This window comes from Chiloscyllium plagiosum, chromosome 2 (genome assembly GCF_004010195.1).
Source record: "Chiloscyllium plagiosum isolate BGI_BamShark_2017 chromosome 2, ASM401019v2, whole genome shotgun sequence".
Taxonomy (NCBI): Eukaryota; Metazoa; Chordata; class Chondrichthyes; order Orectolobiformes; family Hemiscylliidae; genus Chiloscyllium; species Chiloscyllium plagiosum.
The window spans coordinates 61,981,952-61,999,009 of record NC_057711.1 but is presented as its reverse complement, the minus strand read 5'-3'; the positions used below and the strand labels follow the sequence as shown (position 1 = coordinate 61,999,009).

Sequence of the window (17,058 nt, the reverse complement as noted above, 5' to 3'; positions counted from 1 at the left end):
ACTAGATTTAGATAGGCTATCTGGCCAGCATGGAAAAGTTGATTTGGAGGGTCTGTTTCTGTGCTGTATATCTCTATGACTCTAAGTGGAGGCTCTGGTCAAGAAAAAGGAGAAAGCATGTCAGATGTAGACAGCAGGGATTGAGTGAATCCCTAAAGGATTATAAGGGCAGTAGGAATGCACTGAAAAGGGAAATCAGGAGGGCAAAAAGGGAACAATCAGCTTTGGAAAATAGGGTTAAGGAAAATCCAAAGGGTTTCTACAAATACTTTAATGACAAAAGAGTAACTAGGGAGAGAATAGGACCCCTTAAAGATCGACAAGGCTGCTTATGTGTGGAACTATAGAAAAAAGTTGACGTTCTGAATGAGTATTTTGCATCAGTGTTTACTGTGGAGAAGAACAGGGAAGCTAGAGAACTTGGGGAAATGAAAAGCAATATCCTGAAAAGCCTCCATACCCAAGAAACTATCCTACATTAATCTAGTCCCATTTGCCAGCATTTGGCCTGTATCTCTTTACATCCTTATTCACATATCCATCCAGATTCTTTTAAATATTCTAATTGTACCAGCTCCACCCCTTCGTCTGGCAGTTCATTCCATACACATACTACTCTCTGCATGAAAAAGTTGCCCCTCAGATTCCTTTTATATCTTTACCCTCTCACCTTAAACCTACTTCCTCTAGTTTTGGACTCCCCCCACCTTGGCAAACATATTGGCTATTCACCCTATCTGTGCCCCTCATGATTTTATAAACCAGTAAAAGATGACCCCTCAACCTCTGACGGTCCAGGGGAAATAGTCCCAGCTTATTCAGCCTCTCCCTAAACTCAAACCCTCCAATCCTGGCAACATTCTTATAAATCTGTTCTGAACCTTTTCAAGTTTCACAACATCTTTCCTATAGCAGGGACACCAGAATTGAACGCAGTACTCCAGAAGTGGCCCAACCAGTGTACTGTACAGCCACAACATAACCTCCCAACTCCTATACTCAGTGTACTGACCAATAAAGGCAAATGTACCAAACCTTACTACCCTGTCTACCTGCCTCTCCACTTTCAAGGAACTATGAACCTGCATTTCAAGGTCTTTTTGTTTGGCAACACTCGCCCTGCCCTGACTTGCCCTACCAAAATACAGCTCATATTCATCTAGATTGAACTCCATCTGCCACACCTTGGCCCATTGGCCCATCTGATCAAGGTTCCGTTGTTCTCGGAGGTAACCTTCTTCGCTGTCCACTGCACCATCAATTTTGGTGTCATCTGCAAACTTACTAACCATAACTCCTATATTCACATCCAAATCATTTATATAAATGACAAAACATTATGGACGAAACACCGACCCTTGTGGCACACTACTGGTTGTAGACTTCCAGACCAAAAAGGAACCCTCCACCACCACCCAGTCTCCTCCTCCAAGCCAATTTTGTATGCAAATGGCTAGTTCTCCCTGTATTCTATATGATCTAAGCTTGTTAACTAGTCTACCACGCAGAACCTTTTTGAATGCCTTACTAAAGTCCATACAGACAACGTCCACCACTCTGCCTTCATCAACTTCTTCAAAAAACTCAAATCAAGTTAATGAGACACGATTTCCCACGCACAAAGCCATGTTGACTATCCCTAAGCAGTCCTTGCCTTCCCAAGTATGTATAAATCCTGTCCCTCAGAAACAACCTGCCCACCACTGATGTCAAGCTTACCATCTATAGTTCCCTAGCTTTTCCTTACCACCAGATTAGCCAACCTCCAGTTTTCCAGAATCTCACCCATGGCTATCGATGATACAAATATCTCAGCAATGGACCCAGCAATCACTTCCCTAGCTTCCACAAAGTTCCAGGGTACACTTGATCCGATCCTAGGGATTTGTCCACCTCTATGGATTTTAAGGTGTCCAACACCACCTCCTCTGTAATATGGACACTTTTTAAGATACTGCTATTTATTTCCCCAAGATCTCTAGCTTCCATATTCTTCTCCGCAGTAAACACTGATGCAAAATACTCATTTAGAATCTCTCCCATCTCCTGCGGTTCCACATACAGTTGGCCTTGCTGATCTTTACGAGGTCCTATTCTCTCCCCAGTTACGCTTTTGTCCTTAATGTACATGTTAAAATCCTTTAGATTCTCCTTAAACCTGTTGGCCAAAGCTCTCTCTTTCCCTTTTTGCCATCCTGATTTCCCTTTTAAGTATACTCCTATTGTGCTTATACTTCTCTAGGGATTCACTTGATCCCTGCTGTCTATACCTGTCATATGTTTCATTCTTTTTCTTGACCAGAACCTAAATTTCTTTAGTCATTCAGCATTTCTACACCTACCAACCTTGTCTTTCACCCTAGTAGGAAATATACTGTATCTGGACTCTCGTCTCATTTTTGAAGGCTTCCCACTTTCCAGCTGTTCCTTTATCTGCAAATATTTGCCAATCAACTTTTGAGTAATACTATCAAAATTGGCACTCCTCCAATTTAGAATTTTAACTTTTAGATGGGATGAGGAGAAATTTCTTCACCCAGAAAGGGTGAGGCTTTGGAATTCATTACCAAAGAAAGTGGTTGAGGTCAAAACATTGTTTTCAGACGGGAGGTAGATATAGCTCTTATGGATAGAGAGATCATGTTTGAGATGGGCACGCAGGGAGTGAAGGAAGGAGTGAAGGAAGGAAGGAGTGAAGGAAGGAAGGAGTGAAGGAAGGAAGGAGTGAAGGAATGAAGGAAGAAGGAGTGAAAGGAGTGAAGGAAGGAAGGAGTGAAGGAAGGAAGGAGTGAAGGAAGGAAGGAGTGAAGGAAGGAAGGAGTGAAGGAAGGAAGGAGTGAAGGAAGGAAGGAGTGAAGGAAGGAAGGAGTGAAGGAAGGAAGGAGTGAAGGAAGGAAGGAGTGAAGGAAGGAAGGAGTGAAGGAAGGAAGGAGTGAAGGAAGGAAGGAGTGAAGGAAGGAAGGAGTGAAGGAAGGAAGGAGTGAAGGAAGGAAGGAGTGAAGGAAGGAAGGAGTGAAGGAAGGAAGGAGTGAAGGAAGGAAGGAGTGAAGGAAGGAAGGAGTGAAGGAAGGAAGGAGTGAAGGAAGGAAGGAGTGAAGGAAGGAAGGAGTGAAGGAAGGAAGGAGTGAAGGAAGGAAGGAGTGAAGGAAGGAAGGAGTGAAGGAAGGAAGGAGTGAAGGAAGGAAGGAGTGAAGGAAGGAAGGAGTGAAGGAAGGAAGGAGTGAAGGAAGGAAGGAGTGAAGGAAGGAAGGAGTGAAGGAAGGAAGGAGTGAAGGAAGGAAGGAGTGAAGGAAGGAAGGAGTGAAGGAAGGAAGGAGTGAAGGAAGGAAGGAGTGAAGGAAGGAAGGAGTGAAGGAAGGAAGGAGTGAAGGAAGGAAGGAGTGAAGGAAGGAAGGAGTGAAGGAAGGAAGGAGTGAAGGAAGGAAGGAGTGAAGGAAGGAAGGAGTGAAGGAAGGAAGGAGTGAAGGAAGGAAGGAGTGAAGGAAGGAAGGAGTGAAGGAAGGAAGGAGTGAAGGAAGGAAGGAGTGAAGGAAGGAAGGAGTGAAGGAAGGAAGGAGTGAAGGAAGGAAGGAGTGAAGGAAGGAAGGAGTGAAGGAAGGAAGGAGTGAAGGAAGGAAGGAGTGAAGGAAGGAAGGAGTGAAGGAAGGAAGGAGTGAAGGAAGGAAGGAGTGAAGGAAGGAAGGAGTGAAGGAAGGAAGGAGTGAAGGAAGGAAGGAGTGAAGGAAGGAAGGAGTGAAGGAAGGAAGGAGTGAATTCCATAAGACCATAAGACCATAAGACAAAGGGGTGGAAGTAAGGCCATTCGGCCCATCGAGTCCACTCTGCCATTCAATCATGGCTGATGGGCATTTCAGCTCCACTTACCAGCGTTCTCCCCGTAGCCCTTAATTCCTCTAGACAACAAGAATCTATCAATCTCGGCCTTGAAGACATTTAGCGTCCCGGCCTCCACTGCTGCAATGAATTCCACAGGCCCACCACTCTCTGGCTGGAGAAATGTCTCCGCATTTCTGTTCTGAATTTACCCTCTCTAATTCTAAGGCTGTGTCCACGGGTCCTAGTCTCTTCGCCTAACGGAAACAATTTCCTAGCGTCCACCTTCTCCAAGCCATGTATTATCTTGTAGGTTTCTATTAGATCTCCCCTTAATCTTCGAAGCTCCAATGAATACAATCCCAGGATCCTCAGCCGTTCCTCATTTGTTAGACCTACCATTCCAGGGATCATCCGTGTGAATCTCCGCTGGACACGCTCCAGTGCCAGTATGTCCTTCCTGAGGTGTGGGGACCAAAACTGGACACAGTACTCCAAATGGGGCCTAACCAGAGCTTTATAAAGTCTCAGTAGCACAACAGTGCTTTTATATTCCAACCCTCTTGAGATAATTGACAACATTGCATTCGCTTTCTTCTATGTTGCTACGTTTCTATGTAACTTATTCAATCTGATCAATTAATGTACATAGTACTTCCGCTGAGATCTAACACGTGTCTTGTACAAATTCAAAAGCACCTTGTTGCACTTACTCTCTGTCCCTAATAAGGGGACTCTATACTGCTCTCTCCACCTGTACTGTCACATCAATGATCTGTACAAATACACATCGGTCCCTCTGCTCCTGTATCACCTTCAGAATTAAACTTCTTATTTAACATTGTTTTTCAATCTTCTTCTGACCAAATTACATCACCTGATACTTTTCTGCATTGAAGCTCATCTGCCAAGCTGCGTACTCCCCCAGCTTATCAATACTTTTTGGAATCCCATACTGGCCTCCTCTCAGCTTACAATTCTTCAAAATTTAGTGACATCTGCAGACTTTGAAATTGTCCCCTGCACACCAAGATGCAATTAATTAATTTCTATCAGGAAAAGTAAGGGCCCCAGAACTGACCACTGGAGAGCTCAACTACAAACATTCCTCCAGCCTGAAAAAATATCCATTGACTGTTACTCTCTTTTTCCTGCCACTCAGCCAATTAAACATCCTTGTTGCTACTGTCCTTTTTATACCATGATCTATAACTTTGCACACTAGTCTGTCATGGAACACCATCAAACACATTCTGGAAATCCATATACCACATGAACAGAGTTACCCTCATCAAACCTGCTACCTCTTCAAAATTTCCAGCAAGGTTGACACAGTTTCCCCTTTATAAACACTGTTGATTCTTCCTAATCAACTCACCTTTTCCATGTGACTCCTAATTTTATCCTAAATAATTGTTTCAGTAGTTTCCCTACCAGCGAAGTTAAACTAACTGATTTATAATTTCTGGGATTACACTTACAACTTCTCTCAAACAAGGCAGTAATGTTTGCAATTCTCCAGTCTTCTGGAACCCCTAAGTTTATGGAAGACTAAAAGATTATAGCCAATTCCCCTGCAATTACTGACTGAAGATGATTGACACAAACAACAAAGGCATTGTGAGAAAAACTTTCTGATGAAATGAGTGGTTAAAATCTGGTTTGCACCTTATTCCAAATAAGTGTAGGACGACAGGAAAACTATGAGAAATTTGGACTAGCTGACTTGCTCTTAGGGAGCCAGCACAGACATGAAGAGTCAAACGCTTACAGCACAGCTGAAGGAAATTTTAAAGACTCATATGAAATACTCTATCTCGAAAGAGGTTCCAACTACACTCCAGAAATTCATCACCAAACAAGACAAAGTAATGGCAACAAATTCACAAACTTAAACATTCACTTATTCCAACATTGGCAGCTCTATGCTCCATCTACAAGATGTACTGCAGCAACTCACAGAGGCTCATTCAACAGCACATTTCACACTTGCGACCTCTACCACCGAGAAAGACAAAAGGTATCAGATGTATGGCACCAAATCGATTGCAGGTTCCAAGAAGCACCTCCTCAAGGACACAAGGATAAGTAATAAATGTTGGCCTCAGCAGCAACATCCACATTCCATGAAAAAATGAAAACAAAAACAGCAAGGATGACTCCTCACCTTTCTTATAAAGATAGGACTGAACCATATGGTTATTTATAAATGCAGCAATTTCAAGTCAAGATTATTAAAACGAGCTTATTTCAGATTAATTCTATCAGCTACCATACTAGGATCTGAACTTGGTGCTCCGAAGCATTCATCTAGTTACATCACCACTACACCAACCTCCCCTTACTGACAATTTGATCTGATTATTAATTTCAATACAACATAGGATGAAAATATTTGTGTTTTGTTCCATACATCTCAGTCCAGGGAAGCTACCGCATTAATGTCACATGCCAATGGAAGTTTGTGCCTAGATGTCATGGCATCCTTTGATACCATTTACTGATTGCACACTTTTCATTCAAATAACTTGTAGCCTCATATTCAAATACACTTGGACCTTTTAGAAGGATTTTAACCATTGTCAAGGAGGGAGAGCAATTTGTCTATGGAACCTTAAATCAGTTGCTTTTCATCTCTAATACTTATTATCTGATACTATTAATAGAGTCAGAGTAATAGAGGGGTACAGCATGGAAACAGACCCTTCAGTCCAACTCATCAATGCCAACCAGATATCCTAAATTAACCTTGTCCCATTTGCCAGCATTTAGCCCATCTTCCTTTAAACTCTTCCTCTACATATACCCATCTAAATGCCTTTTAAATGGTGTAACTGTACCAGCCTACACCACCACCTCTGCCAGCTCATTCCATAAACGCACCATCCTCTAACTTAAAAAGTTACCCCTCAGATCCCTTTTACACCTTCACTTGCTCACCTAAAACAATGCCCTCGAGTTTTGGACTCCCCTACCCTGGGGAAAAGACCTCGGCTATTCTATCCACGCCTCTCATGATTTTATAAACCTCTATCAGGTCACTCCTGAGCCTCTGACGCTCCACAGAAACTAACTCCAGCCTATTCAGGTTCTCCCTGTAGCTCAAATCCTCCAACCCCGGTAACATTTTTGTACATCTTTTCTGACATTTTCAAGTTTAATGTCAAACATCAGATTTTATTACGTGGATACAATGTCCTAACTTGGTAAATTGCACATAAACGGATATTCCAAAAATATTCATCTTATGTTTCACTTCAAACTTAATATGTGCGTTTCTTATGGAAGGTTTATTCAACAGTATATATCACTAGAGAATACATCACTGCTTAGAAAATTGCTTACTCAAGCTATTACACCTGGAATTACAATTCTACTTTGTGGTGTCAAGGTAGTTCTTCACCTCACCTGAAGCACTTACTGTTTTTAAATTGCTTAATTGCAGGAAATCTCACTTCTAACATAATAAGCAAGCTGCCCCAATTTTGTAGAACAAACACAGCTAACAGTCTATGGCTAACACATTCACTGTAGGGTCAGAATCTTCATGAGCTGTATAACTTGTTCAGATTCATCATGATTTTCATCATCATCATGTGTCATTTTGAGGTCTCTGCCACTTTACTCAAGAGCAGATCAGCACAAAACAATGTTTTGTGTCTCACCAGAACTGTACACATTAAGCATTCCTTAGGCCTGGCTCATTTGCTCATTACTGTCATTTGAGTTTGTTTTTTGTTCTAAGAACCAGATCTGATAAAGGAGCCATTCACCGTCATCCTGTCTGTCTTAAATCCTGCCATTGTATTCATGCCTGCATTTGGTGTCTGAACTATTTTCAAAAATTGATAATCATTGAGTCCATAAAGTTTGTGTCACCTGAGACATGAAGCTGAAGGAAATTACTGTTTTCCATCTTTTTAAAGGCAGAAGACATCTGATCTGGAGATGTTTTTTTCTTAAGAACTGGACATCAGTTAAAACCAGTTGCCTGCCAATCTGCAGTATCTTTGCACTGATCCAGGGATCCCCAAACTAAATTTTCATCTTTCAGTTAAATCAGTTAAACATCATCACTATCTCACAGATGGATATCCATCTCACAAAATAAACACTACACATAGATTTCTCTTTAACAGAGTAATAACCTATGACGTGTCCAATTAATTCTTCAATTGGTTTTGTGGTTCAAACTCTGAAAACACAAAGCAATCAAATTAAATTTGCTCTCTGCCCATTTCCCCCAATTGGCACTGAGATTTTAGCTTTATTTTCTTCTGTTTCCAACTTTCACCTTTAAGCTATCATCCTCGACTACCGTGTCCTACTCCAGAATACCAAGTGAAAGACAGAACTGGAGTTTAATCTTGTTGAATTTTGTGTTGTTATGTACAGAAACACGTTACAAATATAGACCATTCCAACAGCCATAGTTTCAGCCTACGGCCCAAGTAAATCCATGGTTAATGTTCACTACCCAAACATAAATATTCAACTACAATACAATTAACATTAAGCATTTCATAAACAAAGTTCAACAGAACTGAAAAATGTGAGATGCATATATTGCAATCTCACTGACATAAACATGTTTAACTTTATAGGAAAAAACAGAAAATTTGTTTTTATATTCAACAGGTCTGGCAGCAATGGGAAAAGTGTTAAGAATTGGTTTGATGGCCTTCTGATGTTAATGCCATTGACATGGAACATTAAGTTTCTCCCTGCAGATGCTGCAAGTCCTGAGTATTTCTAAAATGATCCACTTTTATTTCAGATATCCTGCAAACACCTGATCACTCATTTTGTATTAATTATTTTGTTAACCTTGCATTACACTCCAAATTCATCTTAACCTCAAAAGACATTATCTATTGACCTAACAGGGGAAAGTATCAAATAAAAGTTATTTTCTTTGTTACACGTAAATGTGAAGTATAATCTTGCTCCTTACCAAGTGAGACTTTATTGAGAAATGACTGAATCAGCCTTAACACTTAAAAATGAAAAAGAACATGAGACAGCCAATTACCTGGCCTTACTCCTAACAGATTTTAAAACGCTACCCTTTCAATATCCAAAGAGAGAACAAAACTGTTGTGTTTTTGAAACGTTAAACAAAAGCCCAGCGATGGTGTTAAAAAGCTTATATTTAAATTGACTAATTCTAAATTAATCTGCTTAATTGAAACAGAAACCTCGGAATTACGTATTGACCTTTTCTTTGGCTGATATGTTTACTTTTTGAAGTAGACCCCACCGTTCCTCTCTGTCCCAGTTCACAGCCCCGTTTCCACTCCGGTGAGTTCCTGCCCCAGCTCCCAGCTCCACCAGGGTCACAATAAGCAACGACCAGCTGCGCTCGGAGCAAAAACCTCACCGTAAACGGTCAACGAGCAGGTTTACAGACACACCTTGTGCCGATACACCGATTATCTCTCGAAAACTCCTCCAGCTGCTTATCCCGTTTCTCCATGCGGTAAATTTAATCACACGGCCTTCCTTTCGTACTCCCTTTCTTCTTTCCTCTTTCATTCTGTACACTCCAGCGCCATGTTGGTTGAAACCGTTTCTTCTCGTGACGACCAGGGGGCGCACGTCCGCGCATGGGCAATAGCGCACCACCGCTGCAAACGCCGGGAGGTGGGTGTCCACGTCCGGCGCTGTGGTGTGTTAGCTTTGCCCGCTGGCTTACTACAAAATCATAGGTATTTCCAAAGATTTTAATCGCTGATTTTCATTAATTATCTTGGCCGAAGGCAAACTGGAGCGCGAAAAGGTTTTTAGTATTTGGTGGTATCTCCCCGTCTGAAATAGGAAAATTCAGATGCCACAGAGAAAGGAGAGCCCAGATTCCTTATTTGTAACATCTCACCACAGTCATCTGAAAAAATTGTTTTGTATGGTTTCTTGATAAATTGGAGGGATGGAGTGAGTGAGAGAAAGGTCCATTAATAGTGCAGTTTTTATTGAGGATTTTGGTATATTAGAATTATTGGAGTGAGCTGGAGTGGACGCATATTGAAATGTTTTATAATTTATTGGATATCAAACATCAATGCTGGTTATGAACAACAATGGTAAGTCCCTTCATGCTAATAATAGTGCACATCATTAGTGATGCCTAGCACCAAGCCTGAAAGATTCGCAGAATGCTCTCTCTTACCCACTTATGTGTGAAGTGTAAATAATTAATAAAATATTGTTGCTCATTAGTGTGAGATGGATTTGACTCCTCAGCAACGGAATGATTTTATTACAATTTATATCAAAGCAGTTTGAGTTTCTAATATCTCAAATCACCAGCAAGGCATCTTTTAGGAAATAGGGATTGGAAAATCGGTGGTGCTATGTTATTATCTTCTCTCTGATACCTCACCTTTTCTGCTACTGAACCCACCTACCGCGAAGGCTTATGCTTTATTACTCTCATATTGTTTGCAACTTCTTCCCCACTCGCTGTCACCCAACCCAAAATCACTAATGCTGTGTGCCCTCTTGTGTTGCCTACTCCATTGCTCATTCAGGAGACTTCCTCACCTGTGCAGACAGTAATAACTGTGTCACCCAATTTCAACTCCCATAATACCTGCTCCGCACAATAGGGACAAAGAGTCAAAATGGATGGTGTACTGCCTTTCAATCAATTCCGTACTTCTTATTAGGATAGAATTTTTACATTGACTACCCCACGCTGGGCCTGGACTGGTATCAGAGACTACCTTTGACTTACCATGCTTGAAACCCTGAGCGAAGGCTTGTCTAAGGTAAGTGAATCAGAGATGTGCGGTAAGGGTTATTGGAGGCTGTTGCAGATTCCAATGTATGGACATGGGGTGTGTGTGGCCGGTGTCTATGCAATGAACTGAGGTTTTGGATTCTGGTTTCCAACATGGACGTCTTTCAGAGCAAGTCTGAACTGAGTCTATTTCCTGAGTTCAAGTGAGTTGGTGAGTTTGGTAAACTGGAGACTGAATATTAATGAAGCAATTGGGCAGTTAAGAAGGTTTAAGAAGATTAACAACCAATAAATCATTGTCAAATTGGCAACACGCCTCTGTCAAGCAAGAATCTTGCCATGATCTTTGTAAAAAGTAAAAAAAAGGCACAGATTGCTCCTGACATTGAGATGGGCCTTACAGCACTTGTCACCAGATTTTTCCACACACCACACCATAACCCACATGCTCAGAAACCCATAAACATCCACCCATAACCATTGTTTTAATTTAGGGAAGCACAGCAGGCAATTTTCTCACAGGAATATCTCACAAAAAGTAATGAGGTTTGTGACCAGATAATCTGTTTAATGCTGGTGATTGATTGTTGGCACACACCAATCCCATATGCTTTTCAACCATAAAATCTTTTATGTTTTCCTAAGAAAGCAAATGGAACCTTGATTAAACATCAGAAATACTGTAATTCAACAATGCAGCGTTCCATCAACATATAATTTTTGCTTAAATCACTGAAGTACAGCTGGAATCTATGAACGTTTTATTCAAAAATGCAAGTGCTATGTCTGGTAAGGTTGACATTGAACACAGCATTTAGTCCATGATCCATTAATGATCTCTTTGCCAGGTAAATTTCTTGATGAATGTGTGAAATTCCATCATGCTAAGTACTGGAGCTAACGTCTCACACTTTATATTGGAATAGTTGGCTTGTGCAGATGGTAGTACTTTTGAGCAAAAAACGGTAGGTTTTTTTGTCTTGTAAAAGACAGTCACCTAGGCTGTTTTACAGTGCATCTACTTCCAAAATCATGTCTTTCTTGGGATTATCAGCTTATTTTATACCAACGGTATGGTGTGTCAGGTTGATAAAATGAAAGGCTTGATCATCTTCCAAAGATGTTCACTTCATTGATATGTTTGTGTTCATTTGGACAACTTTCTATGCTGCCATCATTTTGGTGGTGTATCACATCATTGGTCACTTGGGTCTTGTTTGGCATTTGAGCTGGCAAGGTGCTTAAAGGAAAGGCAGTGCAAGGCAGGGATGATACAAAAATCCAGATAAATTCAGAACATGTGAGTACTAAGACAGCATGCAAAGACCCCAAAGATACAGCCTGGTCACTGTGTGAACTGGTGCATGTCCCTAAGCAAGAAGTATCCTTACTGCAGCATTATAGTCATAGATGCCGCTACAGTCCATGGTGTAGCATTGAAGCGCAGAAGCATCCTGTAAATGTTCAAAGTTTGTGAGAAGATTTGTAGCTCGGGTGCTCGTTGTTGTGGTTCTGTTCGCCGAGCTGGGAACTTGTGTTGCAGACGTTTTGTCCCCTGTCTAGGTGATATCCTCAGTGCTTGGGACCCTCCGGTGAAGCGCTTCTGTGATCTTTCCTCCGGCATTTGTAGTGGTTTGAATCTGCCACTTCCGGTTGTCAGTTCCAGCTGTCTGTTGCAGTGGTCGGTATATTGGGTCCAGGTCGCGTGCTTATTGATTGAATCTGTGGATGAGTGCCATGCCTCTAGGAATTCCCTGGCTGTTCTCTGTTTAGCTTGTCCTATAATAGTAGTCTTGTCCCAGTCGAATTCATGTTGCTTTTCATCTGCGTGTGTGGCTACTAAGGATAGCTGGTCGTGTCGTTTCGTGGCTAGTTGGTGTTCATGGATGTGGATCGTTAGCTGTCTTCCTGTTTGTCCTATGTAGTGTTTTGTGCAGTCCTTGCATGGGATTTTGTACACTACATTGGTTTTGCTCATGCTGGGTATCGGGTCCTTCGTTCTGGTGAGTTGTTGTCTGAGAATGGCTGTTGGTTTGTGTGCTGTTATGAGTCCTAGTGGTCACAGTAGTCTGGCTGTTAGGTCGGAAATGCTCTTGATGTATGGTAGTGTGGCTAGTCCTTTGGGTTGCGACATGTCCTCATTCCGTCCCTTAGGCATCTGTTGATGAAATTGCACGGGTATCCGTTTTTGGTGAATACATTGTATAGGTGTTCATCTTCCTCTTTTTGCAGTTCTGGTGTACTGCAGTGTGTTGTGGCCCTCTCTTCTCTCTTCTGAACAGAAGTATTGAATCTTCTGAACTGAGAACCTGAACCTTCTGAAGTTAAAATAAAAGTGGAGAGTTTCAAATAAAGTTAAACTAAAGTGGTTTTTCAGTCTGCAGTAAACTTAAATGTATAAATGATCCACTCATTTTCCCAAGCACTTGACTATAATCATATGCTTTCTTGGAATTGATGCATTTAGATCACATGATTTTCTGACCTGTTTAAGATTAGATTAGATTAGATTACTTACAGAGTGGAAACAGGCCCTTCGGCCCAACAAGTCCACACCGACCCGCCGAAGAGTAACCCACCCATACCCCTACATTTACCCCTTACCTAACAATACAGGCAATTTAGCATAGCCAATTCACCTGACCCTGCACGTCTTTTGGAGTGTGGGAGGAAACCGGAGCACCCGGAGGAAACCCACGCAGACACGGGGAGAACGTGCAAACTCCACACAGTCAGTCGCCTGAGGCGGGAATTGAACCCGGGTCTCTGGCGCTGTGAGGCAGCAGTGCTAACCACTGTGCCACCATGCCGCCCACCAAGTAAGTAAAAACTTCATAGAACTGACGCATGTAGATCTGTCTCTATTTAAAAATCTAACCCCCAGGATTTGGTATATGTCATATAACTTTCATCACAGTATTCAAATCAAGAATGGGGTGAAACAGTGCAGTGTCCTACCTTCCAATCTATGTTGTAACCTCTTCTACCTATACTTTCCTTGATGTCATAGCAGGACTGTACCTTCAGAAACAATCAAATCAGAAACTCTTCAACCTATGAAGAATAGATTCCAAAGCAAAAGCATACCCTGATCAGTGAACTTCTGTATGCTGACGATGCTACATTGTTGAGAGTTAAGCAGTTCTTAAAGGCTCATGGATTGTCTGTTCCATGCCTGTTCATGTTCTCTATCAAAACTGGTATCAAGAAAACTAATTAAGGGAAAGGATGTTGTGACTCTGCCTGTGAACAAATTCCAGAACACGCCACTGGAAGCAGTCAATACATTCTTGTGTCTTGGATCTGCAGTAACATGCATCCTGTCTCTTAACAAAAGGCACAACAGGCCTTGAGAGGCAGGTACCAATTTTGGGTGACTAACATGACTAGGATGGAAAAGAACAAACTGGCCCACAGCATTCGGTGGGCTTAACTATAGGGCTGTATTTTAGCACATAGCTGTATGGCATGAAGCTTCAACAAATTAAACGTATCAAGAAAAGAGGCTCAATAAGTTCCATCTTCAATGTTTATAATTATTGGCATCACATGGAAAGACATAAACATCAACAAAGCAGTTTTTTTTCCTCAGGCAAACAAACCAAGCATGCTAGTGCTAATCAAGAAGATCCATTGGCTCGCACAGAATGTAAGATGGCAACATCACTAAGGATATGTGAAAGAAGGACTAGCAGGGCACGCTAAGGTTCAAGCCAAATACTGTATCCTGTAAAAAGAGGCATGCAAGCCTTCAATCACAACACATTAGAAACTCTTAGCTGATGATCTGGACAATAGTGACAGCACAATTCACTACCACAATGACACGTGGTTTCAGAATCTTCAAAGAAGATGCAAACAATGATTAGGCAAAGATCATCCCACTCTTGCAGCAAGCACAGTTTCACATGTGGCAGACTTTGCATCTTTCAAATTGGTTTGTTTAGTCTTCAAAAGAAGAGTAATGAATGATCTCAGCTGACCTCAATTAAGTTCTCAGGCTGCATTCCCATCATTTCTTGCATATTGTATGGTGCCAATTACTCTTGGATGGCCAACAAAGTTCTACCTTCCTGAGCTTATCCAAAACTCCACTGCCTAGGTCCTAACTTGTGCTAAATCCCATTCACCCATTATTCTGTGCTTGTTGACCGCCTCCTATTTAAGCAGTGCCTCAATTCTAATTCTCACCTTTGTTTTCAAATCTTTCTATGCCTTCACTCCTCCCTATCTCTAATTTTCTTCGTCTTCACAACTCTCCAAGACATCTTCAACCCTCTGATTCTGCCTCCTTGAGGATTCCTGATTGAAATGATTCAATTATTGATTGCTGTGCCTTCAACAGCTTGAGCCTTCCTATAAATCTCTCCTCTCTGAACTTCCCTGCCCTTCTTTGTTCATTTGTGCCCCATTTTCATACTGGGTCTCATTCCCAAATTTTCATCTTTCCCAATTTTTATCTCTCCTAAGAGATATATAAAAATAATTTCTGGACACAAATATATTGTTTCAGCACGGTTGTATAAAATGGCTGCAGTGGCATCTACTGACAGAAAATGGGATTACAGCACAAGGTTCATTATGTGTTTTTCAAGGAACAAAAAAATGTAAATACTGTACACCTTTATTTATACAATCATAGTTCCAGAGTACTCTGATGACTATTTTCCTTTCAGTCATTGTCACTGTACAACACCATTTTGTCCAAATCTCCAGTCTCCAAAATCTGAGATTGTTCTGGGGTACCTCCGCTGTAACTTCAGGTGGAATTCTGCGGAATAAATGGAAACCACATCTTAATACAGCCTGATCCTGACCTATCAATGCATCTTCCAGAATTGCAGAGCCTCAATCTATTCTTTATAAGATCAGAATTGTCAAGAGGGAAGAGTTGCCATTCCCCAGGCCTTTGTAATACTTTATAGAAGAATTATATTCTGAAGAATAGGCTCAATAGCCCATTATTGATCAAGAACCCAAGATTACAAGAATATGTTAAGAACTTTGGAATTTATCATTATGGGAGTTGTTCCTATAAACCCAACATATTAGCTCACCAAGAGACTGATGTGAGATCCATTTTGGAGTCCAGTGTGACTTAAAAGTTTTAACCCCCAAAGATATGTCCAATTAAAAAAGAAGAATTAAATGCCTTCCTTTGTAAGAAGGCTTCACAGGCATCCAAAATGTTCTCCGAAAGACATCTGATCCATTGGCTGATCACATCCTCTGAAAGTAAAGAATGAATACTCCAGAGGCCCCCAGACCTCCGAAAGACATTAAAACCACAGGATCTTTCTGTCTCAAAACATATATGGCAGTGTCAGTGCGAGGGTCAAGGATGGGCCATGTTTCAACTTTAACTTAGCTTTCTATTTTTCTTCATGTCAAATACCCCTTAAAATTTCGGTCCAAATTCTACTCCTCATGCAACCACATCTCTGTAGTGGCTATAAGATCATTTTTATTTACTTCAATTTGTGCTTTCAATTTGCTTGCCGTGTTATGAATTTCAGATAGAGTGATTTTAGTTTTGTCTTGTTATTATCATTATAATATCTGGTATCCCTAGGTTTGTTCTCTTAGTTCTTTCCTGCTATTCTCTGACTTTCATTTGTCATATTATTATTTTGCTCTCTTGCTTTGACTGTATGATTTGATTTATTGGATCCATCCAAACTTGATCTTGAAACCTCATTGTTTGATTTAAAATCCTCTCTACTTTCCTCGTTATACAGTTTGTTAGAAAAGTGGTCTCAGCACAATTCAGGTGCAAACTGTCCCACTTGCACACATGTACCCACTTACCCCAGTGCTGATGATAGTACTCCACAAACTGGAAACAACCTCTCTTGTGCCAATTTTTGAGCTACAACATCTATTTATCAGATATTTTTTAATGTTTTTATTCTTTTTTTTCCAGAATTATGACACTGAAAAGCCATCTAATTTCAAATTAGCACCTGGGCATGTTGTCAAACCAGAGAGGAAGAATGTACAAAAGTTTACTTATTCAAATATCAAACCCCTCCTCAAGGGCATTTGTATGCAGGATGAGCAGAATTTTGGGTGTGATACCATCAGATAACCAGAATAAGCCCAAAAACTGTCTATTTGTTCACTTAAAGCGCTACAGAGAGTGGGTCTAAAAGTTTCCCATCAACAACAAGTCATGTTCTCTCTTTTTCTTCTTGCGTACCCTGGGCACAAACACGCTTTTCACCTTCTTCAAGCAACATCTGTTCAAGTAACACTTCATAATCTCACTAAAGTTAAAGCAAAATTGTTCAAATGTTGGAAATCTGAAATGAAAACAGAAAGTGCTTGAAATACTCAACAGGACTGGCAACATCGTTGGGAAAAAAAGCTGAAATATTGAGTTAGGTATGACTTCTTCAGAACTGAAGGAAGGTAGAAATGTGATAGGTTTTAAATCAGTAAAAGGGACGGGGGGGGAAACAAAAGGAACGATTTGGGATAGGGCAGAATGGGGGAGAGATTAAATG

At 41.0% G+C, this 17,058-nt stretch overlaps 1 protein-coding gene and 1 long non-coding RNA gene across 3 annotated transcripts in view; one reads left to right on the top strand and one right to left on the bottom strand.

The window, feature by feature from the left end:
- apc (APC regulator of WNT signaling pathway) overlaps positions 1 to 9,369 on the bottom strand; it is a 196,909-nt gene extending 187,540 nt beyond the window's left edge. Inside the window, exon 1 of one of the 2 annotated variants that reach the window (XM_043710626.1) lies at positions 9,228 to 9,369. The gene's annotated coding sequence lies outside the window, so the exon portion shown is untranslated. The remainder of the gene's footprint in view (positions 1 to 9,227) is intronic. The other variant, XM_043710645.1, reaches the window with a different exon arrangement.
- A 94-nt stretch (positions 9,370 to 9,463) lies between these two features.
- Positions 9,464 to 17,058, top strand: part of LOC122560233 — a 28,801-nt gene continuing 21,206 nt past the window's right edge. The window contains exons 1-2 of the long non-coding RNA XR_006314707.1: positions 9,464 to 9,521; positions 10,479 to 10,580. This is a non-coding gene — a long non-coding RNA (uncharacterized LOC122560233). The remainder of the gene's footprint in view (positions 9,522 to 10,478; positions 10,581 to 17,058) is intronic.